The 26,749-nt window shown below is 46.2% G+C and overlaps 1 protein-coding gene and 1 non-coding gene across 2 annotated transcripts in view; one reads left to right on the top strand and one right to left on the bottom strand.

Annotated features, from left to right (window-relative positions):
- The window catches only part of MARCHF4 (membrane associated ring-CH-type finger 4), a 103,093-nt gene that overhangs the window by 33,172 nt on the left and 43,172 nt on the right, over window positions 1–26,749 (bottom strand). The window lies entirely within an intron of this gene.
- On the top strand, window positions 12,852–12,927 carry TRNAV-AAC (transfer RNA valine (anticodon AAC)). Its single transcript has one exon. It is a non-coding gene; the product is annotated as a tRNA-Val (tRNA).

The raw sequence follows: 26,749 nt of genomic DNA, 5'->3' as shown, positions 1-26,749 counted from the left end.
AGAGAGAGAGAGAAAGAGAGAGAGAGAGCGCACCCTGGTCTCCCTTATTTTATAGTATAGAAATTGAAGCCTTTAAACCAGTATACAAATAAGGAAGTCTCTGATACAAAGCCACTTATCTGAGGCATAAATGAGATTCCTCGGTAAGAGTGCACCACCCCTCATCATGCAACAGTCAAGGGTGTGGGGAAAAGCTTAGTGTTAAGAAGATTTTAGGGCCCTGGCCAGTTGGCTCAGCGGTAGAGCGTTGGCCTGGCGTGCAGGGGACCCGGGTTTGATTCCCAGCCAGGGCACATAGGAGAAGCGCCCATTTGCTTCTCCACCCCCCCCCTCCTTCCTCTCTGTCTCTCTCTTCCCCAACCGCAGCCAAGGCTCCATTGGAGCAAAGATGGCCCGGGCGCTGGGGATGGCTCCTTGGCCTCTGCCCCAGGCACTAGAGTGGCTCTGGTCGCGGCAGAGCGATGCCCCGGAGGGGCAGATCATCGCCCCCTGGTGGGCAGAGCGTCGCCCCTGGTGGGCGTGCCGGGTGGATCCCGGTTGGGCGCATGCAGGAGTCTGACTGTCTCTCCCTGTTTCCAGCTTCAGGGGGAAAAAAAAAAAAGATTTTAGTATTAAAAGGGTGGGAAAGGCTTAGTCTTAAAACTAAGCCTTAGGCTATAAGGACCTTGCCTGCTTACAGCCTGTCCCCCACACCCAATGCAAACTATAAGCGAGCAGACATATATATCATATTTACAAACTTACTTGACCTACATACTCCTTGGACTTCACATATGTGGGGTACCAGCTAACAGTAAAAACTATCAATAACCCTTCCTCTTAACTTTATGGACACAACCAAACTGGTCCATAATATTGACCAACTATTTGTGAGGCTGTCATTTGATTTGATGGAGGAGGGTTGGGGAGGGAGGATGTAAAGCCAGTAGCCAGGGCTGCCATCACAGCAGCCCGGCCCATGCAGGTTTGCATTGGATTCGGACAGTCGGTAAAGAAACAATAGAGCCAAAAACTGATGAGCCATCTTCTTTAATCCTAGCTTGCACCCGGCGGGCAAGTAAAAACACACACTGGGCTCCAAAACTCACTCACATTCAGTGCTCACATAGCTATTGACTTATCCGAGTTTCCTAGAATCAAAGCTTTCTAGCTCACCAGACTTATTCACCTCTGTTCCCCATCTCCTTCCTTCTCCCTGCACAAACTCTGCACAAACTGGCTTCTCACTCAACACTCCGCCATCTTGGCTGCTTCTCCTGGCCTCCTCCACGTGGCCTTTCTCTGCTCTGCTCTCTAATGCTAATCTCAGGAACCAAGAGCGAGAGCAAGCTCCCGTTCTGCCCCTATTTTATAGTGTAGAAATCCAAACCTTTAATCCAATATACAAAATAGGGAAATCTCTAATACAAAGTCACCTATCTGGGGCATGATAGGATTGTACCACCCCACATCAAAAAGGGTGGGAAAGGTTTAATCCCAAAACCAAGCCCCAGGCTACGAGGATTCTGCCTGCCCACAGCCTGCCCCCAACACACATTAATATCACCTGGGCGACAGCTTTCACGTGAGCAGCGCCATCTTTAACAAAGTGAGCATAATATATTTTATCTGCCCAACAGAGGAGATAGAAAGGGAGCACAGGTGGAGGTCAGTGGGTTGAAGGAAACCAAGAGGATCCTAAGCATCTTCTTCTGAAGGAGACCAGACAAGGATTTCTTGATTCCACAGACCTGTGAGAAGCCATGTTTACTGGTATTAGGATCAAGAAAAATGACCTATCATGAAGACCTACTTACCAACAGAGGTAGTGATACAAAGATGAATAGGAGAGGGTGTGACTCTTGCCTTGCTGAAAGATGATTAAACAAGTTCCCCCCCTTATCTATGGGAGGCAGGCTGATTCTCAAGATGACCTTCAACGATCCTCATGGCCCTAGGAGACATTATTATACACAGATAAGCTGTTCTCAATTTTCTGCCTGTTATGTCAGGCAGTGTACGGGCAGCTCTTTGTATTCTGCCTGGAGCCCTTGTGGCCCAGCTTTCAGCTCTGCTACCCATCCCCAGCGTTTCCCAGGCTCCCTTCCCAGCCGGCCTCTTCTTTTCCACTCTCAGAGGTGCCCAGAACAAACCTTGGCTTCAGGAGACGAACAGGGTATCGATACTGGCAGAAGGAAATAAGAGTGGTTGCAAGATAATTTGATTTAAAAGGAAAAAACTCTATTACTAAGTAGAAAAACAAAATTTTAAGGCCTTAATGAGCTGTAGTTATCTACACTAAATCCAATTAACTGCATAATTATTTCTAGTCTTACTCTTTTACCAGCAGCTATACACACACACACACATACACACACACACACACACACACACACGTCTCCCTCTTCATGGAAAAACTTCCAGCCTTCCTGTTTATCAGATTTAAAAAAAAAATACAAAGAAAAAAAAAAAGGAAAACACGCTCTGAGACCCAAACCAAACCCTAAAAACCATGTTTTTTCATTTTCATGACAATTATTTTATTCCAACAGTGCTTTTCTCCCTAGAATTTAACTGGTAGAAGACAAATGTACCTATTCTCTCTAACTGCCTCTAAATTTACTCAACTGGTGCTAGAAAGAACTTAACCTCACAATAATTGAATTTAAATAACATTCAATTCCATAAAGTCAAGCATGATCTGCGTAGTAAACAAGCCGGGCTATCCAAGGGCTGGTGGAAAGAAAGGTCATATTTTATGTGTATATTCATAATCATGTCTGTATTACTAATGACCTAAATGTGCAAAATACTGTCTGTTTGTCTTTCTGTATAACTCATCATTACCATAACCATCGTTACCCAGGAGGTCAAATTAAAGGCTGATCTCCTCTCAGACCTCTGCTGGACTCAATCGAAAAACATAATTTTGATAAACCTTAACAGGCTAGAATTGGGCTATTTGCAAAGAGCAGCAGGCTGGGCCTGCTTTCAAGGTTCCGGCTGAAATTTCAGAAACTCCAGGCCACTGTACCCTTTTCTTTCCCACATGTCAGGCCAAGCCAATGACACAAGTCAGTGACCAGTTAAGGGGCAAATACTCCAGTGGTCCCCTGCGGTCTGCCCTCCACAGCCCCTATGAACTGGCTGAGCGGATACCCCGCTTCCATTGTGCAAAAAACTTCACGTTATTTGAAGGAACTGTGATGGATTTCTACAAAAATTAATTTTCAGTCACTGTAATTAATATATCATTCAGTGTGTTTGGGGGATACAGCAGATGTTACAAGTGTAAACAAGCTACGATGACATGTTACACTTTAGAAAGGTTCTGAGTCACAGCCCTAGACACTTAGAACCTTGTGTGTGGCTGACTTACAAAGCAGAAAAGAAGTGTCTTTCCTGGGTGTCAGCTCCAGCTCTGCCACCCCCTGGCTGGTGACCGTGGGTCTACGCTATCGGCCTTGATTCCTTGGGTCTCGGAACCTAAACCTAACAATCTGCTGGGAAGCTCTTAAAGCAGTCAGATCCCAGAGATCCCGATTCCAGGCAGACCGCCCTTCTCTTGAATCAAGGATGGCTAAGACTCACTTTTTAAAGCTCTGGATCAGATACTCCCTAGCAAACCTCCTGTCTCCCACATCACTTGAAGACTCTCGTGTCTACAAAAATAAAAATAAATGCCAATAGCTAGAACTTGTTGAACACGTACTATGTGCCAAGCCCTATATGCAGGCATTGGCCCTTGAGTTCAAATCCTGATTCTTCGGTTACTCGATGAGGAACGCTACGCAAGTTGCTTACCCGCTTGCAGCCCCAGCCCCGTAATCTGCAGCCGTGCTGGTTTGCAAATGCTACCATAGCTGCCTCTCTTACTAGCTCACACTTACTGAGCATGTGCTGGGAGCCAGCTCCTGTGCTCAGCACTTGACATGCATGAGGTGGGACAGCGTGGATACTGGGGCCAAGGGACCCAGACTGCTGCTTGGAATCCTTGCTCAGCCATTGATTACCTGTGTGACCCTGGCAAGTTTCCTCAGAGGTAAACTGGGACCGAAGATACTCCCTGCTACCTCAGGGTCTCGTGAGGATTAACTGAGATAATACACAATAAGGACTTCAAACCCTGCCTGACACCGTGAGAGCTCACTGTAGGTCCTGACTCAATCTCTTCATGTCATAACAAAGAGCCCTGGGCAGAGGCGGCTGCTTGCTCCCACGGTGACCCAGGGGTCTCTGCAGTAAGCTGCTGGGACGCCTGCCTGTTGGATTCCAGGAGCCTCCAGGGGCTGCTCTCTGCCCTGTTATTGCAGGGGAGAAAAGTGCAAGCAGGCACCCAACTACCATCCACCTGGCTGTCCGGGCGTCTTTTAGGAACCGTCCTCCCCAAACCTCCCCCACCCCCACACGTGTTTCTAGCTCCTGGGATGGGGTAAAGGGAAAGGTACTAAGCTTGGAGTGTTTACAGCCCCTCCCCCTTCCAGGTAAGGCCGTGAACCTGTGTGTTCATGGCGCCAAGTGCGTGCTCTGTGATTCCCTTGGAAGTACAGGAATGCAGGGGACATAGAATCAGGCAGGAACACTCCAATGATCTTTGTTGTGAAGATCTTAGCAAGGAAAGGGAAGTACGAGAGGAAAAAAGAGAGAAGTCTTTGTCCTATAGTTTCCTCTGCCCGCTTTATAAAGAGATGGCAGTAAACATTGAAATAGTTTTCAGTTCTTTCTCTGTATGGGACTTGCATTTCTTCCTTATAATGAGCTTCATTTAGATCATTCTCCATTGAGGCTGAAACAGCGGGAGCCCAGAGAGGGCAGTGGTCATCCTGGGGCTAAGCAGTGAGGCAGCACTGAAATGGGGGGAAATTACGGGCCCCTCCCCCTCTGGGTTCAGAGCGTCAAAGAGTCCGCCCCACGTGCCTCCGCGCTCGAAGTGAGACCCGCCCAGAGCCTGCTGAAGACTCGGCCCAGCTCTTTTCGCACCTCTCAAGGAAGTGTACTATTCCTGACGTCTTGGCTCCAGTGCCCGCCAGGAATAAGCGCGCTAAGTGGAATCTGAATTACTATGGCGTGCGAATAGACTCCAGTCTGTTGACTCCAAGCTTCTTCTGCTGAGCGGCTCCGAGCGGTTGTAGCTTCTGTCATCTTGGCAATTTTACCTTTAGTTCGAAATATTTTCTATCTTCCTTACTTATGGGGCTGGGAAGGAGGGTCTTCAAAGGCCTCCTCTCTATCCCGCAGCCTCTGGTCAGACGGGGGCCCCTGCATAGAGGTGATGCCGGGGGCGGGGGTACCCCAGAGTCCCCCACACTTACCAGTGCCATCCCGTTTTCCCTTTATATCTACATGTGAAAACCAGTGCAGGGCGAGGCTAAAGCTCAGAACAGCCCCAGCCTCTGGACACAAGGATTGGGGCGGGGAGGAGAGGGGAGTTATGGACCAGCAGTGTTTCTTCCAAAAGACTGAATGGCAGTCCACTGTCTCCTCCATATAGGAGCCATCAGTGGCCCTGGGTGAGCGGGCAGCCCTGGTGCAGAGAACTGGAGATGGCCCCGGCCCCGGAGACACGCATGCGCAAGGACACGCTTTCTCAAACGTGCCCAGGGTCTCAGCTTCTAGGTCTGCATTGCACTTATTTAGTGTCTGGTCTGTAAAATACGACTTCCTTTTATTTGCCTTTAACCTCTTTGACATGACCAGGTGGTTGAGTAAGCAATCAAGATGCTATTTTCTGTCGTTTTCTGGGATTTGGCAACCCAAGACCATGTTCTCTCTCTGCTTGTACTTTGTGATTGTTTAAAAATTCATTCATCCTCCCCTCGGCAATCATCTATCCACGCTGAAAAGTCCTATTTTTAGACTCCATTCTCATGTCATGCATCATTTCAATCACTGATTTCTAGACCTTCACCAATCTCAGGTTTTTATGGTAAGTTTTCCTGCCATGTCCAAGATAGTCCAGAGTCTGGGGGGAGAAAAGGCCATCTCTTAAAAATATGTAGATTTATTATAAATCAAAAATTTCTTCATAACTATAGCCCCCGCACACACTTAATTTCCCCCAAATCAGAAACATGCAGCCTGTTTTTAACTTGTATTTTTCCATTCACACTCTGTCATGAAAAATTTCTCATGGTGATCCATGATTTCATGGATCAGACCCATGTTTGTATGTCTAAAAGACAGTCCAAAAATGGAATCACGAATTCAAAGGGAATGGACATGTTTAAGGCTGTTGGTAATGTTGCTGAATTGGTCTTCAGAAAGATGGCGCCGGTTTCCATCCGTGTCCTTATAACATATCAGGATCAGCTGCTGTTGCCCCGTATTCAATATCTTCTCTTCACATTCTCATGGGCAACTGGTAGTATCAATAGTACAACAGCTGTGACCCTGAAAAGGAGACCCAGCAAATGCAGGAGGCCTTTCTTCCCAGCATCAGGAAGGAGCAGGAAGTGGCTGCAGGGCTGGGGCAGAGTGAAGTTGGGAATTTGCAGCAATGCAACCCGGACAGTCTTGGGGGAGTTTCAGCTTTGAAACAGAATCGGAGGCACCTAGCCAGCTGGAGGTGACCACATCTTAGTCTGGGTGCTGGGGGTGCTTTTTCTGCTCCAGGGAACTGATGAATGGGAGGGACGATTCGGGATATTCTTGTCAAGAGTCTCAGCACAGCCCAGTCTTGCAATGGCAAACTACATGGCTAAGACACCTAGGGCGAAGGGTCCTACATTAAACACTCTGCACCTGGATGATTGCCCACGGCTGTCCTTTAAGACACATAATTTTGGGAATGCCACACTCCTCCCAGTAATGCCCTTGTGTGACTGGTTAACTTTGTTGTGTAAAACATGCCATAATCTAACCAATGTTCTCCTGCTACAGTTTCAACCTTTTTCTATCTCTTTATGACAAGTGGACAACTCACAGGCTTTAAGACCAAATAACTTCTGCCTCTGCCATTTACTAGTATTAGTTAGTTCTAGCTGCTACCTAACTATGCTCCTGAATATGTACCCCAGAATCAGTGGCTTAAAATAACAACCATTTATTATGTTTCCCAAGTCTACCAGTTGGCTGAATGGTTCTGTTGATCTGGGTTAGTTGGTCTTGGCTGAGTTTGCTCATGCACCTATGAGTTGTCTAGAGGTTGGCTGATCTAGGATGGGAGGGTCTACGTCTGCTCACATCTTTCTTATTTATTTATTTATTTATTTATTTATTTATTTATTTATTTAGAGACAGATTGAGAGAGAGAGAGAGAGCCAGAGAGAGGGATAGACAGGGATAGACAGACAGGAACGGAGAGATGAGAAGCATCAATCATTAGTCTTTTGTTGCACGTTGCAACACCTTAGTTGTTCATTGATTGCTTTCTCATACGTGCCTTGACCGCGGGCCTTCAGCAGACCAAGTAACCCCTTGCTTGAGCCAGTGACCTTGGGCTCAAGTTGGTGAGCTTTTGCTCAAACCAGATGAGCCCGCGCTCAAGCTGATGACCTCGGGGTCTCAAACCTGGGTCTTCCGCATCCCAGTCCGACGCTCTATCCACTGCGCCACCGCCTGGTCAGGCTTGCTCACATCTTTCTTGTCAGCCGATAGGACTGCCCATATTCGTTCACACCACGGTGGGAGAGTTCCCACGAGCAAGAAAGGGCAAACCCTGATCACAAACACTTTTTAAGCCTCTGCTTACATAGTTTGTATATATCCCATTGGTCAAAGCAAGTCGTGTACACAGCCTACTTAGAGTCAGTGTGAGCGGGCATTACCGAAAGGAAATGACAATTGAGAAGCATAAAGATCTAGGGCCATTAGTACAATCGATCTATCATATTAGCTCTGTGACCTTGGACACTTTCCTGAACATTTTTGAGCCTTATTATTTCTATCCTCTGTAAACATACAGAGTTTTTGTGGTATTTCTTGCTACGATATATATAAAATGTCTGCCACAGTAAGCATTCCATATGTGTTCATTTCCTTCTCTTCTCCTTTTCCTCATTTGGGGTTTTCTCTTTTTTCTTAAACCTATTATTCCTGTGCATTATCCTCTACATCGAAAGCTTCAACATAATAACACTAGACATTATGCTTGTGGTTTCTGTTGATTCTCCAGCTCCTAGTTTGTGCCTAACAGAGTAGACACTCAATTCATTCTAATAATTTGGAACTTGAACAGTAAGGGAGTCAAGGGATTTCTCCTCCCTTTCTTTCTGGGACTGTTTATTTGAGGGATGCTCTCTTGGCTCTCTGATCCAGCTCTACCACCAAAGTGAAATAGGGGTTAACACGCGGCATTAACTGATGACTAAGAAGAGGCAACAGGGTGGGAACCTCCATTTCCTCATTTAAAGGTGGCCTTGGGGGTAGAGTAAATATCCTGGCCTCTCCTTCGCTAATCAGGCTCCAGAAGAGACATTAATTGCAGCCAGTTCAGCCTGCTGGTGAGACTCAAGGCTGCCAGCTCCCTTGCTGGGAATGGAATAGAATTTTAATTGGCTGTGAAAGCATCATGGCAGGAGGTCCTCTCCCCTGAAGCAGGTGGGAGAAGCTTCATGGAAAAGGCCCTGAGGAGGCATGACAGTGAAGACCCTCCGCCTTCTGGGGCCATGGCTGCAAACCCACAGTTCCAGGTGCATGGCTGGACTCCAGCCAAGGTCAAGGACCCTCTCGCACAGTGCACTTGGGGTGGTCCGCCCAGGAGTGCTGGGCCTGTGAACCTTCTTATCTCTGCGCTTCCTCTGACTTTCACGGGCAAGGCACTAGGTAGTTACTGTAACCTGAATAGACAAGACGACCAGTGTCCCCTACCTCGGAGAGGTCTCCGACTTGTTTAACCCCCAGTGTGTGTGTGTGTGTGTGTGTGTGCACAAGTGTGCCCACTTGTCCATCTGTGTGGTTGAAGCAATGGCACAGCATTTCTGTTCTCTTGTCTCAGAGCAATGTTAATAGTTTTTCACTCAAATAAATCAATGTGGTCACGTTGGGGGGAAATATGTTCTTGAGGCAATGTGTGTGCTCTTTCTCCCACGGCAATTCCTAGAACACACATGTAACATGCGATGACATGTGCAGGTCACTGGATGTGACTATGAAAAGTAAGACATTGTAAACGTGTTAGCATAGAAACACAGTGAGGCATGTTGTGGTTTTTGAAGACTGTTGGGCTACTTATTTAACCTCCTTGTACCTTAGTTTCCGCATCAGTAAATTGAGGCAATGGTAATAGAACTGTTGGAAAACCTAATGAAATGTAGACATCTTAGAATAATGCAGAGACTCAATAAATGTGTTTTCAGGAGTACTTCCAGTGAAGCGGGAGGTGGAGCTGGTCATTGACCATTGTGTTCTGTAAGCCTCGTGGTATAGTGAACCCGTTGGCAGAAAGCAAAGCAGAAAAACAAAAAACATACAAGCAAACTCAGTGCTCTCAGAAAACTATTTTGTGAGATGATAGCTTGATAAAAATTCAGAGTTTTCAATACTTTAAAACTTTATTATTACTTTATGAGTTGGTTAATATTTTAAAACTTAACAGGATAAACCATCACTTATAACTACCAAGCAGTTTTGTTTTTATTATATATTTTGATGCTTATTATAAAATTTTTATTGAAAGTTTATCACAAATTTAGTTAGGGAACAGGAGATGCATTGAAGGACACTGTTGACAATGGGATTTTATAATTTATAAAGCTATGAAGACAAGCTACGAAGACAGAGACAGAACAACTCAATTCCACTTCCAGTCTCACCACCCCTCCCTCATTTTTAGGTCCGGTCTTCTCACTGGGGAATGAGCCACCTTTCTAGTATAAACTCAGAACCTAGAAATGAAAATAGTTAGAATCAAAGAAGTGGCCAATAACAACATCTGCTCTGAAATGGTGAGAAATTCATCTCTTAAAACAAGTTAGACAGAAGTCTTTGACCTTTGGGGAAAAGAACCCAGTGAAGATGGTATTGGTTTATACCCACAGAACAAGGTTCACAGGCCTCTCGTTATCGGAAACAGCTTTCTCCCCCGCCAAAGCTAATCCCCAGGTCACACGTGCGTGCCCAGGCTCCTGTGCCTAATCTCTCCTACCTGGAACCCCCAGTGTTTGGGAAATGAACAGGAGAGCCATTTAAAGAAGTACAAATCAGCTCATATTTTCAAGGGATGGTTTTTCTTGTTTCCTGCTTCTGTCACAGATTGGTAGGATCAGTGGAGACAAAAATCCCTGTCTTTCTCTGCTATCCAAGGTATTGAACAACATGGCTTTCACTTACCTAGGGGTGAGGCTACTGGTGATAGTGCTAGCATCCCAAAGAGGGCCCAAGACCTCTGTTTTCTCATTGTTTAAATGGGGCATTGGATTAAATCATCTCTACAAGTCACTGAAAGTTTTGGACTTTTTATGAGTCTTATAAATTATACAAAGGGTCTGGAGGTGCAAAACAACTCAATGTGAGATTCCAGGAATTGTTTAAAGGTGAACTAGGCCAAAGGCATAGAAAGAACTTTTTATAACTGAAGTGAGCCCACTCCATGAGCAGATGAGGAGATCTACTGGAAGTGGCACCCTCTGTCCATCCTAGAACTCTGAAGCAAGGGGCCCAGAGAACACGATTTGGGGTTATACTTCTGCAACACCGCAGAGGGAGAGCTATGTAACCACGGGAGTCCTCAGGCACAGGAAAGATTTGCTTCTGAGAGTTCAGGAGGGTAGATTTCTATCACTTGCCCCCTATTACTTTTAAAGATCTTCTGATTCACGTCCACATGCCCCATTTCACTAAGTAAGCTTCTTATCTTTTGTTTAGCTTCTCGGCTCTCTGAGGTCCTAGAATGAAGTTCCTTGACATGGGGACACAGGCAGTCTAGGTATTGAAAAGTGTCTTCCACCTGACCAGGCAGCGGTGCAGTGGATAGAGCGTCATACTGGGAGGCGGAAGACCCGGGTTCGAGACCCCGAGGTCGCCAACTTGAGCGAGGGCTCATCTGGTTTGAGCAAAAGCTCACCAGCTTGAGCCCAAAGTCGCTGGCTCGAGCAAGGGGTTACTCGGTCTGCTGAAGGCCCATGGTCAAGGCACGTATGAGAAGGCAATCAATGAACAGTTAAGGTATTGCAATGTGCAATGAAAAACTAATGATTGATGCTTCTCATCTCTCTGTTCCTGTCTGTCTGTTCCTGTCTATCCCTCTCTCTGATTCTCTCTGTCTCTGTAAAAAAAATAAATAAATAAAAAAGAAAAGTGTCTTCCACTGTAAACATAAATCAGCTTTCTGGTCTCTGTCTTATTTTCTTACAAGATTTTTTTTTACCTGAATTATACCTTTTAAAAATATCTCTCGGAGTAAAAAGTTATTAAATCAAGGTTCCAGATTTACAAACTACCTAGATCCCATAAGGGAGGAAGGGGTTCAATGACCAAAGGCAAATACAGTGGCTCCTTTAGCCCAACTTCGCAAGGGCAGGGCAGCTCCTCTGAAGGGGTGGTCGCCCCTCCTCCTGCTCCCTCCTCCCTGCCCCCTCATCCTCCTGACATGTACGTAGTGTAAGGTCAGTGATGTTTATTTTGTTTTTAGTCTGTTGCCTCTGTCGTTACTCTGTACACCCCACTCAGCCAAGTCTGTCTTAGACTCTAGAACAGTGTGGAAAACATTGATAGACTCCATGGAAACCATTCAAACCAGGCACGCTTCCCGTTTGTGCCATCTTTAATCACTCACCAGCTTCTCAGTGACAGGGGCCTCCCCACCTCACAAGGCTCTCCAATTGCTTTTTTAAATGGCTTTAGTCAGCTAATGCTTGCTGAGGAAGTAATAAATATCAGATTGCAGGCTGCAGGAGGGCAGGGCTGTGCGCAAGCCATGGAGAAGAGGCACTACAGAAGCCCAGAGGATGGCTAAGCCCTGCGGCGATTGCACCTGTCTTAGTAAGAATGTTATGTATGTGGGGTCCAAAAAGGAGGCAGCAGCTGTCAGTTTAAAGCTGTGTATTGCTGCCCTGGCCGGATAGCTCGGTTGGTTAGAGCATCGTCCCGAAGCACAGAGGTTGCGGGTTCAATCCCCGGTCAGGGCACATGCAGGAACAGATATATGCCCCCCACCCCTTTCTCACAAAAGTCAATTAAGAAAAATAATAATTATAAATAAAATAAAGCTGTGCATGACGGGTTTCTCTGAATGCTCATGTGGTCAGGGTACATGGCCCGAGTGTCCTTTCTCGTCACCTCTGAGACTGTTCCCCATCCCCTGCCCCACCTCCCTCTTCTGGAATCAATTCCTATGATAAATTCTATAATAAATTCTTGTTCACCATGAACATTGCCGTAGAAGCCTAGACCCTAACCCTTAGACAAAAATATCAGAAGCAAGAAGAAAGGAGGAGAGGCAGAAAAGAAGAGAAGGGAGCACGGGATAAAAGAATCAACCTGGGCCTGCGGCCATACCACCCTGAACACGCCCGATCTCGTCTGATCTCGGAAGCTAAGCAGGGTCGGGCCTGGTTAGTACCTGGATGGGAGGAAGAATCAACCTGGGGTGCTTACGAGCCGCTGAACGACTCACCAAGGAAAGGAGTGGAATGGAGGGCAGGCCGCACATTGCCCTGCCACACTGGCAAACGTCACACGCACAGACTCGGGACCTTTGCGGAGAGCTCCGCTTCCACACGCCTTTAGCCTGCCAGCCCTCAGCTCCGAGTCATTTATCATAAGCCCATGCGGAAACTGAGCAGCTGGTGCTGGGGGTGTCCTGGGTGGACCAGGCACGTGGCAGGGATCAAGGGCTGGTCATGGCCAACCGTCTCCCTGTACTCATCCCTTTCCCATTAGCCGGAACCTCTCAGGGGCATACCATGCTATAAACACTCAAGAATAGAGAGGCAGTCCTGGCCGGTTGGCTCAGCGGTAGAGCGTCGGCCTAACATGCGGAGGACCCGGGTTTGATTCCCGGCCAGGGCACACAGGAGAAGCACCCATTTGCTTCTCTACCCCTCCGCCGCGCTTTCCTCTCTGTCTCTCTCTTCCCCTCCCGCAGCCAAGGCTCCATTGGAGCAAAGATGGCCCGGGCGCTGGGGATGGCTCTGTGGCCTCTGCCTCAGGCGCTAGAGTGGCTCTGGTCGCAACATGGCGACGCCCAGGATGGGCAGACCATCGCCCCCTGATGGGCAGAGCGTTGCCCCATAGTGGGCGTGCCGGGTGGATCCCGGTCGGGCGCATGCGGGAGTCTGTCTGTCTCTCCCTGTTTCCAGCTTCAGAAAAATGGAAAAAAAAAAAAAAAAAAAAAAAAAGAATAGAGAGGCAGAGGGGCCACATACCTCTTAACCTGGCATCCCGATACATAAACACTCTTCTTTCTTAGCAGGGTATCACAACACTTCTGCCTAGCTGCACCCGCCCTTCTCTCATCTAAACATTCTTCCTGACAGTCATCGTCCTCCTCGTTATGATCCCAGTGGCAGTTGTTGCGACTGCTCCATTTGGGCTCCCAGGGCATTCTGATTCTACGTCTACAATCTCAGAGCTTTAATGGGAATTATATGTGCTTTGATGAACTCTCCTTGAGAATGCATTTTCCGAAGAGAATGCCATTAAGCCAATTTACTTTTTGATCAATCTTTTTTAATATAGAGCAATTAAACTGTTTCCATTTTTTTTCTATTTCTCACTTAATGTTATTGAAACTTTTCAGTAGGCTAAATCATTTCGTAAGTAAAAGATGTGTATAAGTAAAATGTGCATTAAAATTCACTAATTACAGCTTCTGTCACTGAAGATTTTATTTTTGTAGCCTTTATAATTCTTCCAAGTTTAATTTTTTTTTTTTCTGGATCAAAGTGTTCAGATCTGAATTTGTCAAGAAGCTGTGAGTCTTCTGCCAGATTTTAATAAATAATACATTCTACTGGGGGCAGTTTTTAGCCACTATCAGGTTTCTTGTAGTGAATGTTTCTAAACACCGTCAGAGTAAAGGTGTCCTGGCGCATACAAGCCAGGTGGTTTGCTAACTGTCGAGTCCGAGTGGGCTTCAAAGGAGTGTGACCTCATTTAAGCCCACAACACAGACGACGGGTGCTATTACCCCATCTTATAGGTAAGCTCACCGAGGCGGAGAGAGGGGAGGGTCATTTGCCCAGTGCCATACAGTGACCATGTGATGAACCTGGGAACTGAAGACTACTTTTTTTTTTTTTTTTCATTTTTCTGAAGCTGGAAATGGGGAGGCAGTCAGACAGACTCCCGCATGCGCCCGACTGGGATCCACCGGCATGCCCACCAGGGGGTGATGCTCTGCCCCTCTGGGGCATCGCTCTGTTGCATCCAGAGCCATTCTAGCGCCTAAGGCTGAGGTCACAGAGCCATCCTCAGCGCCCGGGCCATCTTTGCTCCAATGGAGCCTTGGCTGCGGGAGGGGAAGAGAGAGACAGAGAGGAAGGAGAGGGGGAGGGGTGGAGAAGCAGATGGGCGCCTCTCCTGTGTGCCCTGGCTGGGAATCGAACCCAGGACTCCTGTACGCCAGGCTGACACTCTACCACTGAGCCAACCGGCCAGGGCCTTGAAGACTACTTTTGAGTGTTAAAAGCGCTAACATTTTTCTACTGTATTGCAGTGTCTTTCTCCTCATTCATAATTACACAGTGTCTCTTGGATGCACACAGCACTCCTAACACCTTTCACCTTGCTCTTACCAATTTCCTGTTCTCTCTCTCTCTCTTTCTCTCTCTCTCTCTCTCTCTCACACACACACACACACACACACACACACTCTTCCAATGCCTCCCTTGCCCCCTGCCCCCAGAAGCAGGACTCACTTTCTCCTCTCTCTCGGGGAGACTCACAGCCATCCCAGGGGACCACCAGGAGGAGCTCCTACAGGCTGCATCTTAAGTGGGGCCCTTAGGTTCACATCCATGTGTGCCTCCAAGTTCCAGTGGAAACCTGAACGAAGCAGCCGAGTGTGTGTGCATGTGCATGCGTGCGTGTGCATGAGAGCAAACTGATCCTACCCAAGGCAGGGGAGCAGGCTGCAGCCCGGGGGGTCCAGGCCTCTCAGCCCAGCCACCCCCAGTGACCCACAGCGCCTCAGCCTCCCGGCAGGGAGACCCATTAGTGGTTGTTTCACGTAGTCAGGATGAGCATGTCTTTTCAGTGGATCACTTCCAGGCAGTTTCCCTTTTTATAGCAAATTACAGGGGGATGGGAAGGAAGGGAAATGGAGGGAGCAGGACAGGGGCTTGTTTTTAAAACCTTGCCAGGCATTCATTCTGTGGAAATTTCTGTGAGAAAGGAAGACAGGGGAAGAGGGGAGGGAACAAGGGTAGCTGACCGAGGGGCAGCTCTGGGAGAGTGGTTTTCAACCATGTATTTTTAAAGCAGCCGGAACCTTTTCTTCAATGTATCCTATGAAGAATGCCACTATTTAAAACAAAAGGGGAGCCATGTTCACGAGCATGAGAGGGGGAGATTCCAGATCCCCACCCCCTCAGCCTTTCCCTGTGCGTGTGTGAGCTCTGCTAAACACAGGCTGAAACCCCGTATCAGACCAGGTGCAGGAAAGGGAGTGAGTTTCCGTGAATTTACTCAGTCATTCAGTCATGAAATGCTCGTGGATGCAGAATAGGTGCCAACTGCCATGCCAGGTGATGGGGGCTATTGTGGCAGATAAAACAGACCCTGGTCTCTCTTACGGTATAGGAGGGTAAACAAATATTCATGAGATAATCACAAAAATGATTTATAAACTAATGACATGATTATAAACAAATGAAAAACTGCAGTTTTGACAAGGGCTGTGGAAAAGAGGACACAGTGACCTGACAGGAGGCAGCCCTGAGGGGAGCGTATATGGGCTCAGGGCTGAAAGACGGGCACCGACTAGATGGAGAGTGGAAGAAGAACGTTCTGGAAAAAGGGGACAGCAGATTCTGGGGTCCTGTGGCAAGAGAGAGCACAGCAGGGGATCTTGCTAGGGATTCCTGCCTCGCAGTTCATCTGAACCCCGTGGCCTAAAGCGGTCACCATTCTGACTGCTCTCGTGATTCTGCGAGTCAGAGATGTGGACCAAAGCCCGGGCACTTCTGCTCTATGTGGCATTGGCTGGGCAGCTTGGTGCTGTTTGATTGGCAGATTGGCTGGTCCGAAGGGTCCAAAGTGGCTTTACTGACACGTCTGAGGCCTTGCTGAGGATGACTGAGAGCTGGACTCGGCCGAGACAGTCAGCTGGCACACCGAAGGTTTGTGTGCTCCTACAATTCACAAGTTGAAATCCTAACCCCCAATGTGATGGTATTTGGACGTGGAGGCCTATGGAAGGTGATGAGGTCATGAGGGTGAAGTCCTCATCAATGGGATTAGTGCCCTTATAAAAGAGACCCCAGACAGCTCCCTTGCTCCTTCCACCATGTGGGGACACAGCAAGTAGACAGTCATCTGTGAACTAAGAAGCAGGTTCTCACAGACACCGAATCTGTCAGCTTCTTGGTCTTGGACTTCCCGGCCTCTCTCTAGAACTAAGAATAAATGTTTGTTGCTCGTTAGCCACTCAGTCTCTGCTATTTTGTTACCGCAGCCCGAACATACTAAGACAGATGCTAGATGTACTGTCAAAGGTCACATTTGCTCCATTTGAAAACTAGGCATGCCTCTGTGCCCACCCGTGTTCGCCCAGGCACTTTGGGCCAAGGGCTTGTCTTGTCTGAGCCTCCCTATCCAGCCCATGGCAAAGGCATGCTACCCTGCCTACTCTGCCGTGTCCCTCTGGTGCCCCGTCTCCCTCGTCTGCCCCAGTTTGTCTACTGGACAGGTCCTTGGGCATACTTGCTCTATTTTGGCAGCTCCTGTTGTGCTAGTCTTTCCCTGACTACAAACAGTGCAAAAGAATCCACTTAGATTTCAGAGACCAAGTCTGGGCCTCTTGTCCACATGACCCTGTGACCTGCAGCAGGTTGTTCTGCGATGAATGCCAGGTGTTCTGGAGCAGCTCACCCAGCTCTCTGACCCGACTCTTTCAGTTCTCTTGTCTGGAATGAATCCCCGTCCAACTTCAGCACTTCATTAAGAGCCTAACCCTGATTGCTCAACTCCCTGGGTCTGTATCCCAGCTCCGCCCCCCTAGCTGTCTTCGTTGATTCAGGCTGCCCGTAGCAGATGCCAGAGGCTGGGTGGCTTATAAACAGCAAACGCTATTTCTCACAAGAGAAATCCCAGTCGGCTGGGAAGTGCAAGATCAAGGCGCCACAGCTACAGTGTCTGGTAAGGGCCCGCTTCTGGCTCACAGACGGCCATCTTTCTCACTGTGTCCTCACATGGCGGGAGGGACAAGGGACCTCTCAGAGGTGTCTTTTAAGAGGGCACTGATCCCATTCACAAGAGTTCCATTCTCATGACCTGATCACTTGCCAAGGGCCAGACCTCCTACTATTATCACATTGGGTTAGAATTTCCACATAAGAAATGGGGGGAGAGAGGCAAGCGTTCAGTGTGCAGCCCCAGTTGGGTGGTGTTCTGCGCATGTCCCTGAAGCTCTCGGTTCCTCTGTGTCCTCACATGCAAAGTAAATAGTGCCGTCCTCCTTGGGTCCTGGAGACGGTGGCATGAGTTCATTGTACAGAAAGCACATGGCACATAGCAGGTCACAAATAAGCATTAGCTCATATTGTTAATACTTCAACTTACACGATATTAGAAAATGAAAGGAGATCGCCATGGCAATGAATCATCAATACCATGTGTCACAGTGTTTCTGGAAGTTCTAAGAGAAAAGTTTGGTGCATGACCCTCAGGAAGGGGGTGCACAGTGTTTGAAGTCTAAGGGTCCTGGTTTGAACCCGACTCCTCCACAGCAGAGTAACCTTGAACAAATTACCTAAGGCAGGATTTTGTTGTCTGCCTAGTGGGATTGGTTATAAAGATGAAAAGAAAAATAGGTGATCTGGCTGGCACACTGTAGGGATTGGGTTCAGGTCAGTTTTCTGTCCTTGTCCATGTGGTCCTGCTCTGATGTAAGCAGTGCCTGAGCCTGTTGTCACAGGAAGTCCTACGTGTTAAGAGTGAGGCTTGGTGGTTTGCAGATGAGGCGGGCTGCAGGCACCTTCGGCCTCCAGCTCAGGGTGTGAAGCCTGCAGGGGCAGGGGACATGCTGGGAGGCTCCCAGCAGGGGCTGCTCTGTCACAGTCATCATGGGTGCCTCCTTATGTGATCTGTCCGTGCTCCTCTCTGAGTACAAAGCATGTATCGTGGTTTCCAGGAAAGGACGTTTATAATAATTAATAATGATTAATGGTGAGCTGAGTAAAGCATCTTTGGGGTCTACAGAGATTCCCACCCCTTGCAGGAATGGGCCAGGAAGGAGAAAGAGGTGATGAATCATGGCATGGCTCTGTGAGCAGATGCCAATGGGGAAACTGAGGCAGCCCTAAGCAGGCCCTGCCATCATGGCATCTGGAGGCTGTCTTCAGTGTTTCGCTCTGGCTCCACAGAGCCCGGGAGCTCTGCAGAGGCGACCTGAGGCCCCTGGGCAACTCCACCTCATCCAGACTTCACTCAGTGTAGCTCGATTTTAATCTACTTTATATATTCGGGTTCCATGAATTTCATTTAAAATTAAGTTCTGGTCATAAAAAAATTGAAAACCATTACATTAGTTAAACAGAGGAATTAGGTTCTGGTTGGATGCTAATTTCATTTTAACCCCCACTTTGGGTTTTTCTGATACACATGAAGGTAATTTAAAAGTATGCAAACACAGAAAATAATAATGATGCTTCTCTATATTTTCTTATCATATTTCGCTCTGCACTGTGCCTCTGGTTACACTTTTCATTTGATTCTCACAACAGCCCAATAAGCTGTTCCGAGCAGGGCTTACTCCTCATTTGCAGATGTAGAGGGTGGGATTCAGAGCTCTGGAAGGTTCCCAGGGAGAAGAAAACCTATTGGGAAGAGGGTCTGTGTATGTATTGGGCTCTGGATGATGCAGTCAATGATGCTGCTGATCATAGAGCAAACAATTTTTAAGTGCTTTTTTGTCAGTTCCTGTGCTAAGAACTTTAGACCAGCAGTTCTATAAATAAAATATGTATTTCTGATGGCTTTAGGCGACCCCTGTGTTTTGGTCGTTCGACCCTGCCGGGGTCGCAACCCACAGGTTGAGAACCGCTGCTTTAGACAGTATATTTCTTGGTTCTCATAATGACCTTATGAGGTACATAATAGTATTAGTAAGTTCAGTTTCTGCATCACTGAGCAACTCGCTAAAGGTTACACAGCTAAGAATTCATGCCTTGAACTTGAGTCTAGTCTTGAGGAAGTGATTATACAAATCCCAGTTGAAGGACAGTCTACAAAACAACTTGGCTGGACTCTCCACTCTTCAAAAATGTTCAAGTATTGAACGGTAGAGCCAGATAGAGAAAAATCAGCTTAAAGGACAGTGTGGGTTCAGTGGGGGATATTTGAATATAGACTGTGTATTAGCTTTTAGTATTATATAAATACTAATTTCTTGGGGGTGATAATTGTATTGTGCTTATATAGGAGAATATGCTGTTCTTAGGAGGGCCATAAAGAAGTATTTAGGGGTAAAGTATCATGAAGTCTGCAACTTACTTTCAAAAGGTTTAGGGGAAATTTTTTGACAGCTAGCTAGCTGGCTAAATAGATGTATATATATTTTTTCATGAGTACATATATACACACATTAGATCTATACACATATATATGTGTACAGATAAATATGTATAGATATTTACCTATAGGTGTATAGATGATAGATAGATTATACAATGTGTCAAGATATTGTCCTATTCTTTTAACTTCTCTTTTTTCTTTTTATTTAGAAATTAAATTTAGTGGGGTGACATTTATCAATAAGAATACATAGGTTTCAGGTAGACATCTCTATAGCATTTGAACTGTTGATTGCATGTGTGCCCATCACCCAAAGTCAAATAATTTTCCGTCACCATATACTTGTCCCTCCTTTACTCCCTTTTCCCCAACGCCTCTACCTCTGGTAACCACCCCACTTTTGACTATGTCCATGAGTCTCAGTTTTATAACTCACCTGTGTGTTAAATTGTATAGTTCTTAGCTTTTTCTGATTTACTTATTTCATAGATGTTTGAATATTTTTAAAATGAAAACTTAGGAAAAATATTTTTTAAAGGAAAAAGATGTCAGGTACGTGTAGCTCCTTCCTGGACTCCAGGCCTTGCTCTCTGCAGCAGCCATGGAAACCAGTTTCCTGAGGGCTGACAAGGGTCCGAGTAACCTAGGTAAGCAAGCAGCTGAACAAGAGGAGAGCCCTGCCTGAGGTGTGCCTGTGAGCTAGGACTACACCTTGCTTCCTGAACCCTGTGTTCAGCCCTCCCCCTAAGCACTGCCTTTCCCACAGTTGGTCCCTGAGAGTCCTCAGGAAGACAGCTCGCAGGTTGACAGAGCAGCCCTGCCGTTGACATGTGTGTACTGCCCTACAGGTAGACATCACTCAGAGCTTGTTAACCCAAGCTAAAAAAGAGAAGCCACTCACTCGACATAGCCAGCTGCTGATCCTCAGGGCACTGATCCTGGTTTGATTCGAATTCTACAACCCACCCTGGGCCCCCGTTCCCATCTTCCACTCCTTTCAGAGAAGAGTGTGGACACTCAAACCTATCCGGGTTGTTCTGCGTGTTTGCTTCTTGTGAATGGCAGAGATAAAGTATTTGGGGAGGGAAGAGAATAGTTACTGTGGCCAAAATGACGCCCAGGACTGTTTGTAGACTTCCATTTCCTTGCCTTTTGATTCTTCCTCACACTCATCCCCCGTAAGCATACAAAATGAAGAGTTGACTCTAATGGCAACGTATCTTTACAAAGCATGTGGTTCTGAGGATCCCATGGCACTCTACAGATGGTTCCTGGAAACTTAATTAATCCTCACAGTGTGTCTGTGAGGGAAGGGGTTTTTATCTACATCTACCCTGAAGATGGAACGGAACAAGATGGGTGGAAATTATAGCAGAAGGAATCAAGCTAGAAGAGAGGCAGCATTACCAGATGGTGTGGATGTGAAATAGATTTCTGCGGCAGCTGCTGCATCTCTTTTTCCAAAATATTTTTTTTAAATAGGGGAGAACTACCTATAGGTGATATAAGACACTTTCCATCGCATATCCTGCTAAATGCAGAAGGTGCATGTAAGGCTAACTTGCCTCCACCACGCCCAGTTTTCAGGTATGTATTGATATATATAACCCAGCCTAACCCGTCAGTAGATAACTACCCTGGGATGCAATGATTGGTTTAAGAATGGGTCACATGACCCAGACCATCTAAAGAGGTCTTCCTATTTTAAATTTTGGAGGAAGACACTGTCTTAGTGTGAGTTCATGAGCTGTTAAGTACAACATACACTCGGGGCTGTCAGAGACCATCTTGCTTCCACATGAAGAGGCTTGTGCCATGCAGCCAGACTCAGCTACATGGATCAAGTAGTCAAACTTAAAATCTGATTCTCCTGCTATTGAAGTGATTTGAATTAACCCATGAATACTGATTGTCACTGGGAACTGGTATTAATTTTTTAAAGATTAATTGACATTGAAATTGCTGGAGATAAGCCCCTTTGGCTCCGGCCACATTGTATCCAGTTCCATTCACTGTGGCTTCCCTGCTTTTTGACTTAATACACTTTTTATTTTATTTGATACAGTTTCAGTTGGCTTTCTGTCACTTATAACCAGGAGTGCAAACTGATAGAGCTCCAGTTCCCTGATCTCCAAGCCCCATCCCATCCCATTCACACACACACACACACACTCACACGCACACACCACTTGTCTCAAATGGCTCTGGTGCCTTTCTGCTCGGATCTGAGGAGCTAGCAAGAGGAGGAGAAAATGGCAAAGTGACAGTTCCAGGACTCTTTTCCCTGTTTTATGACAGGCAATGCATAGAATCATCGGCCCCTATGACACCTTGGAGAGCACCTAACCAAGACAACCATTCAAGTGATGCTGGATCACTCTCAAGTTTGTCACCGGGTCATCACCTAGCTGTGCCCCCAGCAATGGGTGTCCCTCCCCGCTGAGGCCCCGCTTTCACTCTGGGGCAGTTCCAGTCATCAGATAATTCTTTCTCACAGTGAACCCAGGTCCAGTTGTCTCTTATTTCTAGCTGTTGTCCTTGCTTTCAGGGGTGACACAGAATGGTTGGCTCTTTTTCTTTCATAATAACCTCAGGTACTTCCAGGCAGCCAGTCTGGCCTTCCAATCCTGCCTATGTATTCTAGTCATTTTTCCTGTCCCATGGCTTTATGTCCCTTCATCATGTCACCCTTTTATTCACCCACTTCTCCCACTTCTGAAGGTGTATGCTGTTAAGGTCTTCATCCCGCACAGAACAGGGGTCAGTCTGGCGGGAGATTCATGCAGGAAGGCTCTTACTGCCATTTCCTGGATTCTATATTTCAATGAATGTAGCCCAGACCGCATTAACAACCAACAGGTGATGGGAATGGAGAAAAGTCTCTTTTTAAATAAAAACCAATATAATGGAATAAAAAGGTTATGGAAAATATTAAGAAGGAAACAAAATATTACCTAAGATCCTACCAGCTAAAGGTAAGCACTGTCAACACTTTATCCTCTCTTTTCTAATCTTTTTCCTATAAAAACATGAATATGACTTAAAAATAAAATTTGAAATCAAGCCCTGTATTCTTAGATTCAGGATCATATTCCACCCGTGCCATTAATTAATTCATGGAAACATTATTGGTCATGATTTCCTAATAGTCCATACTGTGGCTGGATCCTGATTTTTTTTTCATGTCCTTATTGTCAAACACTTAAATTTTCTTACATTTTTACTTTAATGAACCATTGATGAGCCTTTGGGATAGAGATTTCTAGAGCTAAGATTATGAACCATTATAGGATGGACCTTTGTCAGTTTCTTCTTCCTGGCAAATACCATTCCAGAAATGTATCCATTTATTCTCCCATCTGTAACAAAGGAAGCCCTTGCCTTATCACATTCAGCTCATCACTATATATTATAATTTCTTATATTGCAACGAATTTATTAGGGACAAATGGTATACCTAGTTGTGGTTTTAAACGGTATTATTGGGAAAGTTGAAATTCTTTTAGGTTTAATAAAACACTTTCTAAATGCAGTCACATTAGTTCCCCTTTTGTGACTTCTTCCATGTTTTAGAGGTAAATGGTCTCTAATTGCTCCTTGAAGTGGTATTCCCTGGATTATTAATAAAGTTGAACATTTTAGTTTATTGCGACGGTTTTTAAATAGAGTACAATCAATTCTTTTGTGACTTCCATTATTTTATGCATCGCGTGTTCCTTTCATAAACTGGGAAAAATTACTGGAGTCAGATCTTAAGGCTGAAAGTTCTGGGCCCCATGAACCTGAGGGTAGAGCTTCCTTTCATAGCTACTCTATGGTCAGTGTTGAAGGAGCCAATGGCAGGTGGATACGGCAGCGCTTGGAAACCGTAAAAGCACATGTAAGCAGTTGTCACCGCCTTCCTCTTCCTGTCTGTCTCTCACTAGCTCTCCGTTTTCTCTTGTCTTCGTTCACAACTGTCAGATGTGGTCCCTAAATTTGGAACCACATCTAACAGTCGCTAAAGGTATAGAGAAATCCAGTCTCTGAGGATTATGGAAGGAACATAGATGTTTCAGGGCTTCCAAAGGCTGATGTGAATATTGTATGAAACACATCAAAGATATCTGATTCCCCTGCCATTTAAGCGGTTTGAACCAGCCAGTAAATACCATTAATTAAGGATCCACTCTCAGCGAAGCCCTAAAGCAGGCATTATGGGAAGCACTTAGCGCTAAAGCAACAATGGAGATAGGGAAGTCCTGGTAGAGAGAGGAGCTGATGGGGCCGGAGAGCCATTGATTCTCCCCCCCTCCTGCCTCCCAGGTTTCATTTCTTTGTTCCAAGTGAAATGGGGAGTAGAAGAGAACTAGTCTGCGTTATCGTTGTGCGTTGTAATCACAAGATACTATTTGGAAAACTTAAATTAGATCTCTAGTTCATGCCTTATACCGAAACAAATTCTAAGTGAATTTAGCATTCAACAACTTTTAACAAATACCTTTTGTTTACCTACTATGTGCCAGAGACATCAAATCAGGTGCTGGGAATATGGAGCAGATATGGTTTCTGCCCTCCGTGGAGTTTACAGCCTGGCTGCAAATATTGACTGAGTAGACAAATAAAATGTGCAACTGCCATTCTAGATGAGACTTATGGAGGAAAGTAACAGGGTGCTAAGAGAAAGGAAATGGGGGTTGGGAGCACCTTCTTCAGGTTATTGAACTGGGGAAGGCTTCGTGGGGAGAGGAGAGTTGAGCTGACAGTTAGGAAAGGAGAGGGAGCTGCCAGCTGCAGGAGAAAGAGCATTCCAAGAGAGGGGACAGGGCTAGAAGACCGGAAGGGTGGAGAGAGTTACAGCACACAAAAGGAAAACATGGGAAAATATGGTTTTCAACCATGGAACAGAGAAAACCTTCCTAAAGGTGGTTCCAAAAAAGCTGAAACCACAGAAGGTAGACCGTGTCAGAATTTTTCATTTCTTCATGGCCAAAACCACATAAAGTTAAAGACACATGGTAAACCAGGAAAATTTGTTGTAACTTATATGAAAATAAGTCACTATCTTTATTCTACAGAAAGTACTTCTAGGCCCTGGCTAATTGGCTCAGTGGATGGAGTGTCAGCCTGACATGCAGACATCCTGGGTTCGATCCCCGGTCAAGGCACACATGAGAGGTGACCATCTGCTTCTCTCTCCCTCCCTCTCCCCCTTCTCTCTCTCTTCCCCCCCCCCCCCCACAGCCACTAACTCCACTGTTCTTAGTGTTGGCCCTGGGCACTGAGGATAGCTCGGCTGATTTGAGCATTGATCCTAGACAGGGGTTGCTGGGTGGATCTCGGTGGGGATGCATGTGGGAGTCTATCTCATCTATCTCACTATCTCATCTCCTCTCACTTAAAAAAAAAAGTACTTCTAACTAAATATCAGAAAGGTTAACACTCCTAAAGAAAGGAATTCACAAAACAAGGAACAAATGGCCAATAAAGTAGAAAGAAACTGCTAAACTCCTCTAATCAATAAAGAAATGCACACAAAAATGATTGTAAAAACCATTTTTCACTCTCAAAATTGGCAAAGGTTGAAATAATCCTCATAATTGAGGAGGGTCAAGACAGGCAGGTAGTCTAGACCCTGGCAATGGGAATGTACTCTGTGACAACTTTTCTAGAGGACAGAAAGCAAAAAGTCTTAAAAATAAGCATACTCTTCAACTCAGCAATCCACTTCTAGGAATTTACTATAAGGAAACACTCTCAGTCCTGCAAAGGGATTTAATTGTAAGATTGTTCATTATAATATATCCTATCATGATAAAAAGAGACAACTTCAAGGGGTTCATTTATACAATGGAATATGGTAAAATCATTAAGAAGGATGTTGTTAAACTTGTATTTTATTGACATGTAAATGTGTTCAAGATGTGAAAGGTGCAGGTTACAAAATACTTATGATAGGACTGCATTTTGTTTTAAAATATCATACATATGCAGAGCAATGTCCTTAAAATGCTAATAATGGTTAACTCCGAGCGATGGGATTACACGTAATTTTTACTTTCTTCTTGATAGCGTCATGTGTTGTATGACCTTTGCAGAATGAGACGGCATTATTTTTTATCCTCAGAAAAAGGTAAAGCTGTTTTCATATTGAGGTGGGTAAAAAGTGAGTCAGCAGAGTCCCCTCGGGCCAGAAGGGACTGGAAGATAATCCTGTCTGGTTTGCATCCTCGGAGCAGGCCTGTTTGATCAGCATCACCTGAGCCCTTAGGAACGGGGCCCATTTCCCCCAGGAAGCAGTATCTTCCTCCAATCCCTTTCTATCCCCAGTCTAGACACAGTCACGCCACCCACATAAGCCCCCTGCTCAATGTTTTCTCTTTTCCTGAGAATCAGAGCCCTTTGCCTGCTCTGATTCATCACTCAGTCAGAGACCAAGTCACTGGAGCCTCAGACGCAGGTGTCTGGGGTGCCACCATGCGACACAACGCCCCCAGAATAAGGGCAGCCCTTCCGCCTGCCTTCGGGGCTGTGAAATGTCAGGAGTGATTAGAAAGGTCACTTGTCCCGATGCTTCCCAGGGCGCGGCCTTCCTGCTGGGGACCTGCCTAGTTGTGCTCCCTGTCGAGGGAAGGTGCTGCCGCTCTCCCCCGTATAATACAGAGGCCCTACCCTCTCCCCAGTTCCTCTTGACCGTGAAAAAGAAATGCCGAGGAATGTAAAGTATAGGTGCTATGTTGTTGAGCGGCTCTCTAGAACTTACTGGTCTTGCAAAATGAATGTAAAACCTTGCAAAACAGAGAAGCTCCCTGATTCCAGAAAAAGATGAAGGGTGAATTTCTAGGAAAGGGTGTTGCCGGGTAGAAGAGGGAACTGCTTTAGAGCAATGAACTAAAAGCAGGGCCAGAAACTACAAAGCACAAAGTCTGAACACTGGGGTCCAAGTTCTCAAACAGCCACGTGCTCCTGGCCCCATCCCCAGAAATTCCGATTTCTGCAACTCGGGGGTGCTGCCCAGAAATCTGCACTCTAGAAGCTGCTGGCCATTTGGAACACGCTGCCCGTGCACACGCCTTTGAGAATCCTGGCCTGAAGGGTAAGGATGGACCCGTGTGGGCGACTGGCTGCAGGCACAGCAGAGGAACCCAGGGGACAGCACTTGAAGGATGTGATGGGG

The sequence above is a fragment of the Saccopteryx bilineata genome, chromosome 5, assembly GCF_036850765.1.
Source record: "Saccopteryx bilineata isolate mSacBil1 chromosome 5, mSacBil1_pri_phased_curated, whole genome shotgun sequence".
Lineage (NCBI taxonomy): Eukaryota > Metazoa > Chordata > Mammalia > Chiroptera > Emballonuridae > Saccopteryx > Saccopteryx bilineata.
The sequence above is the reverse complement of the archived record's forward strand: the minus strand, read 5'-3'. Positions and strand labels throughout refer to the sequence as shown.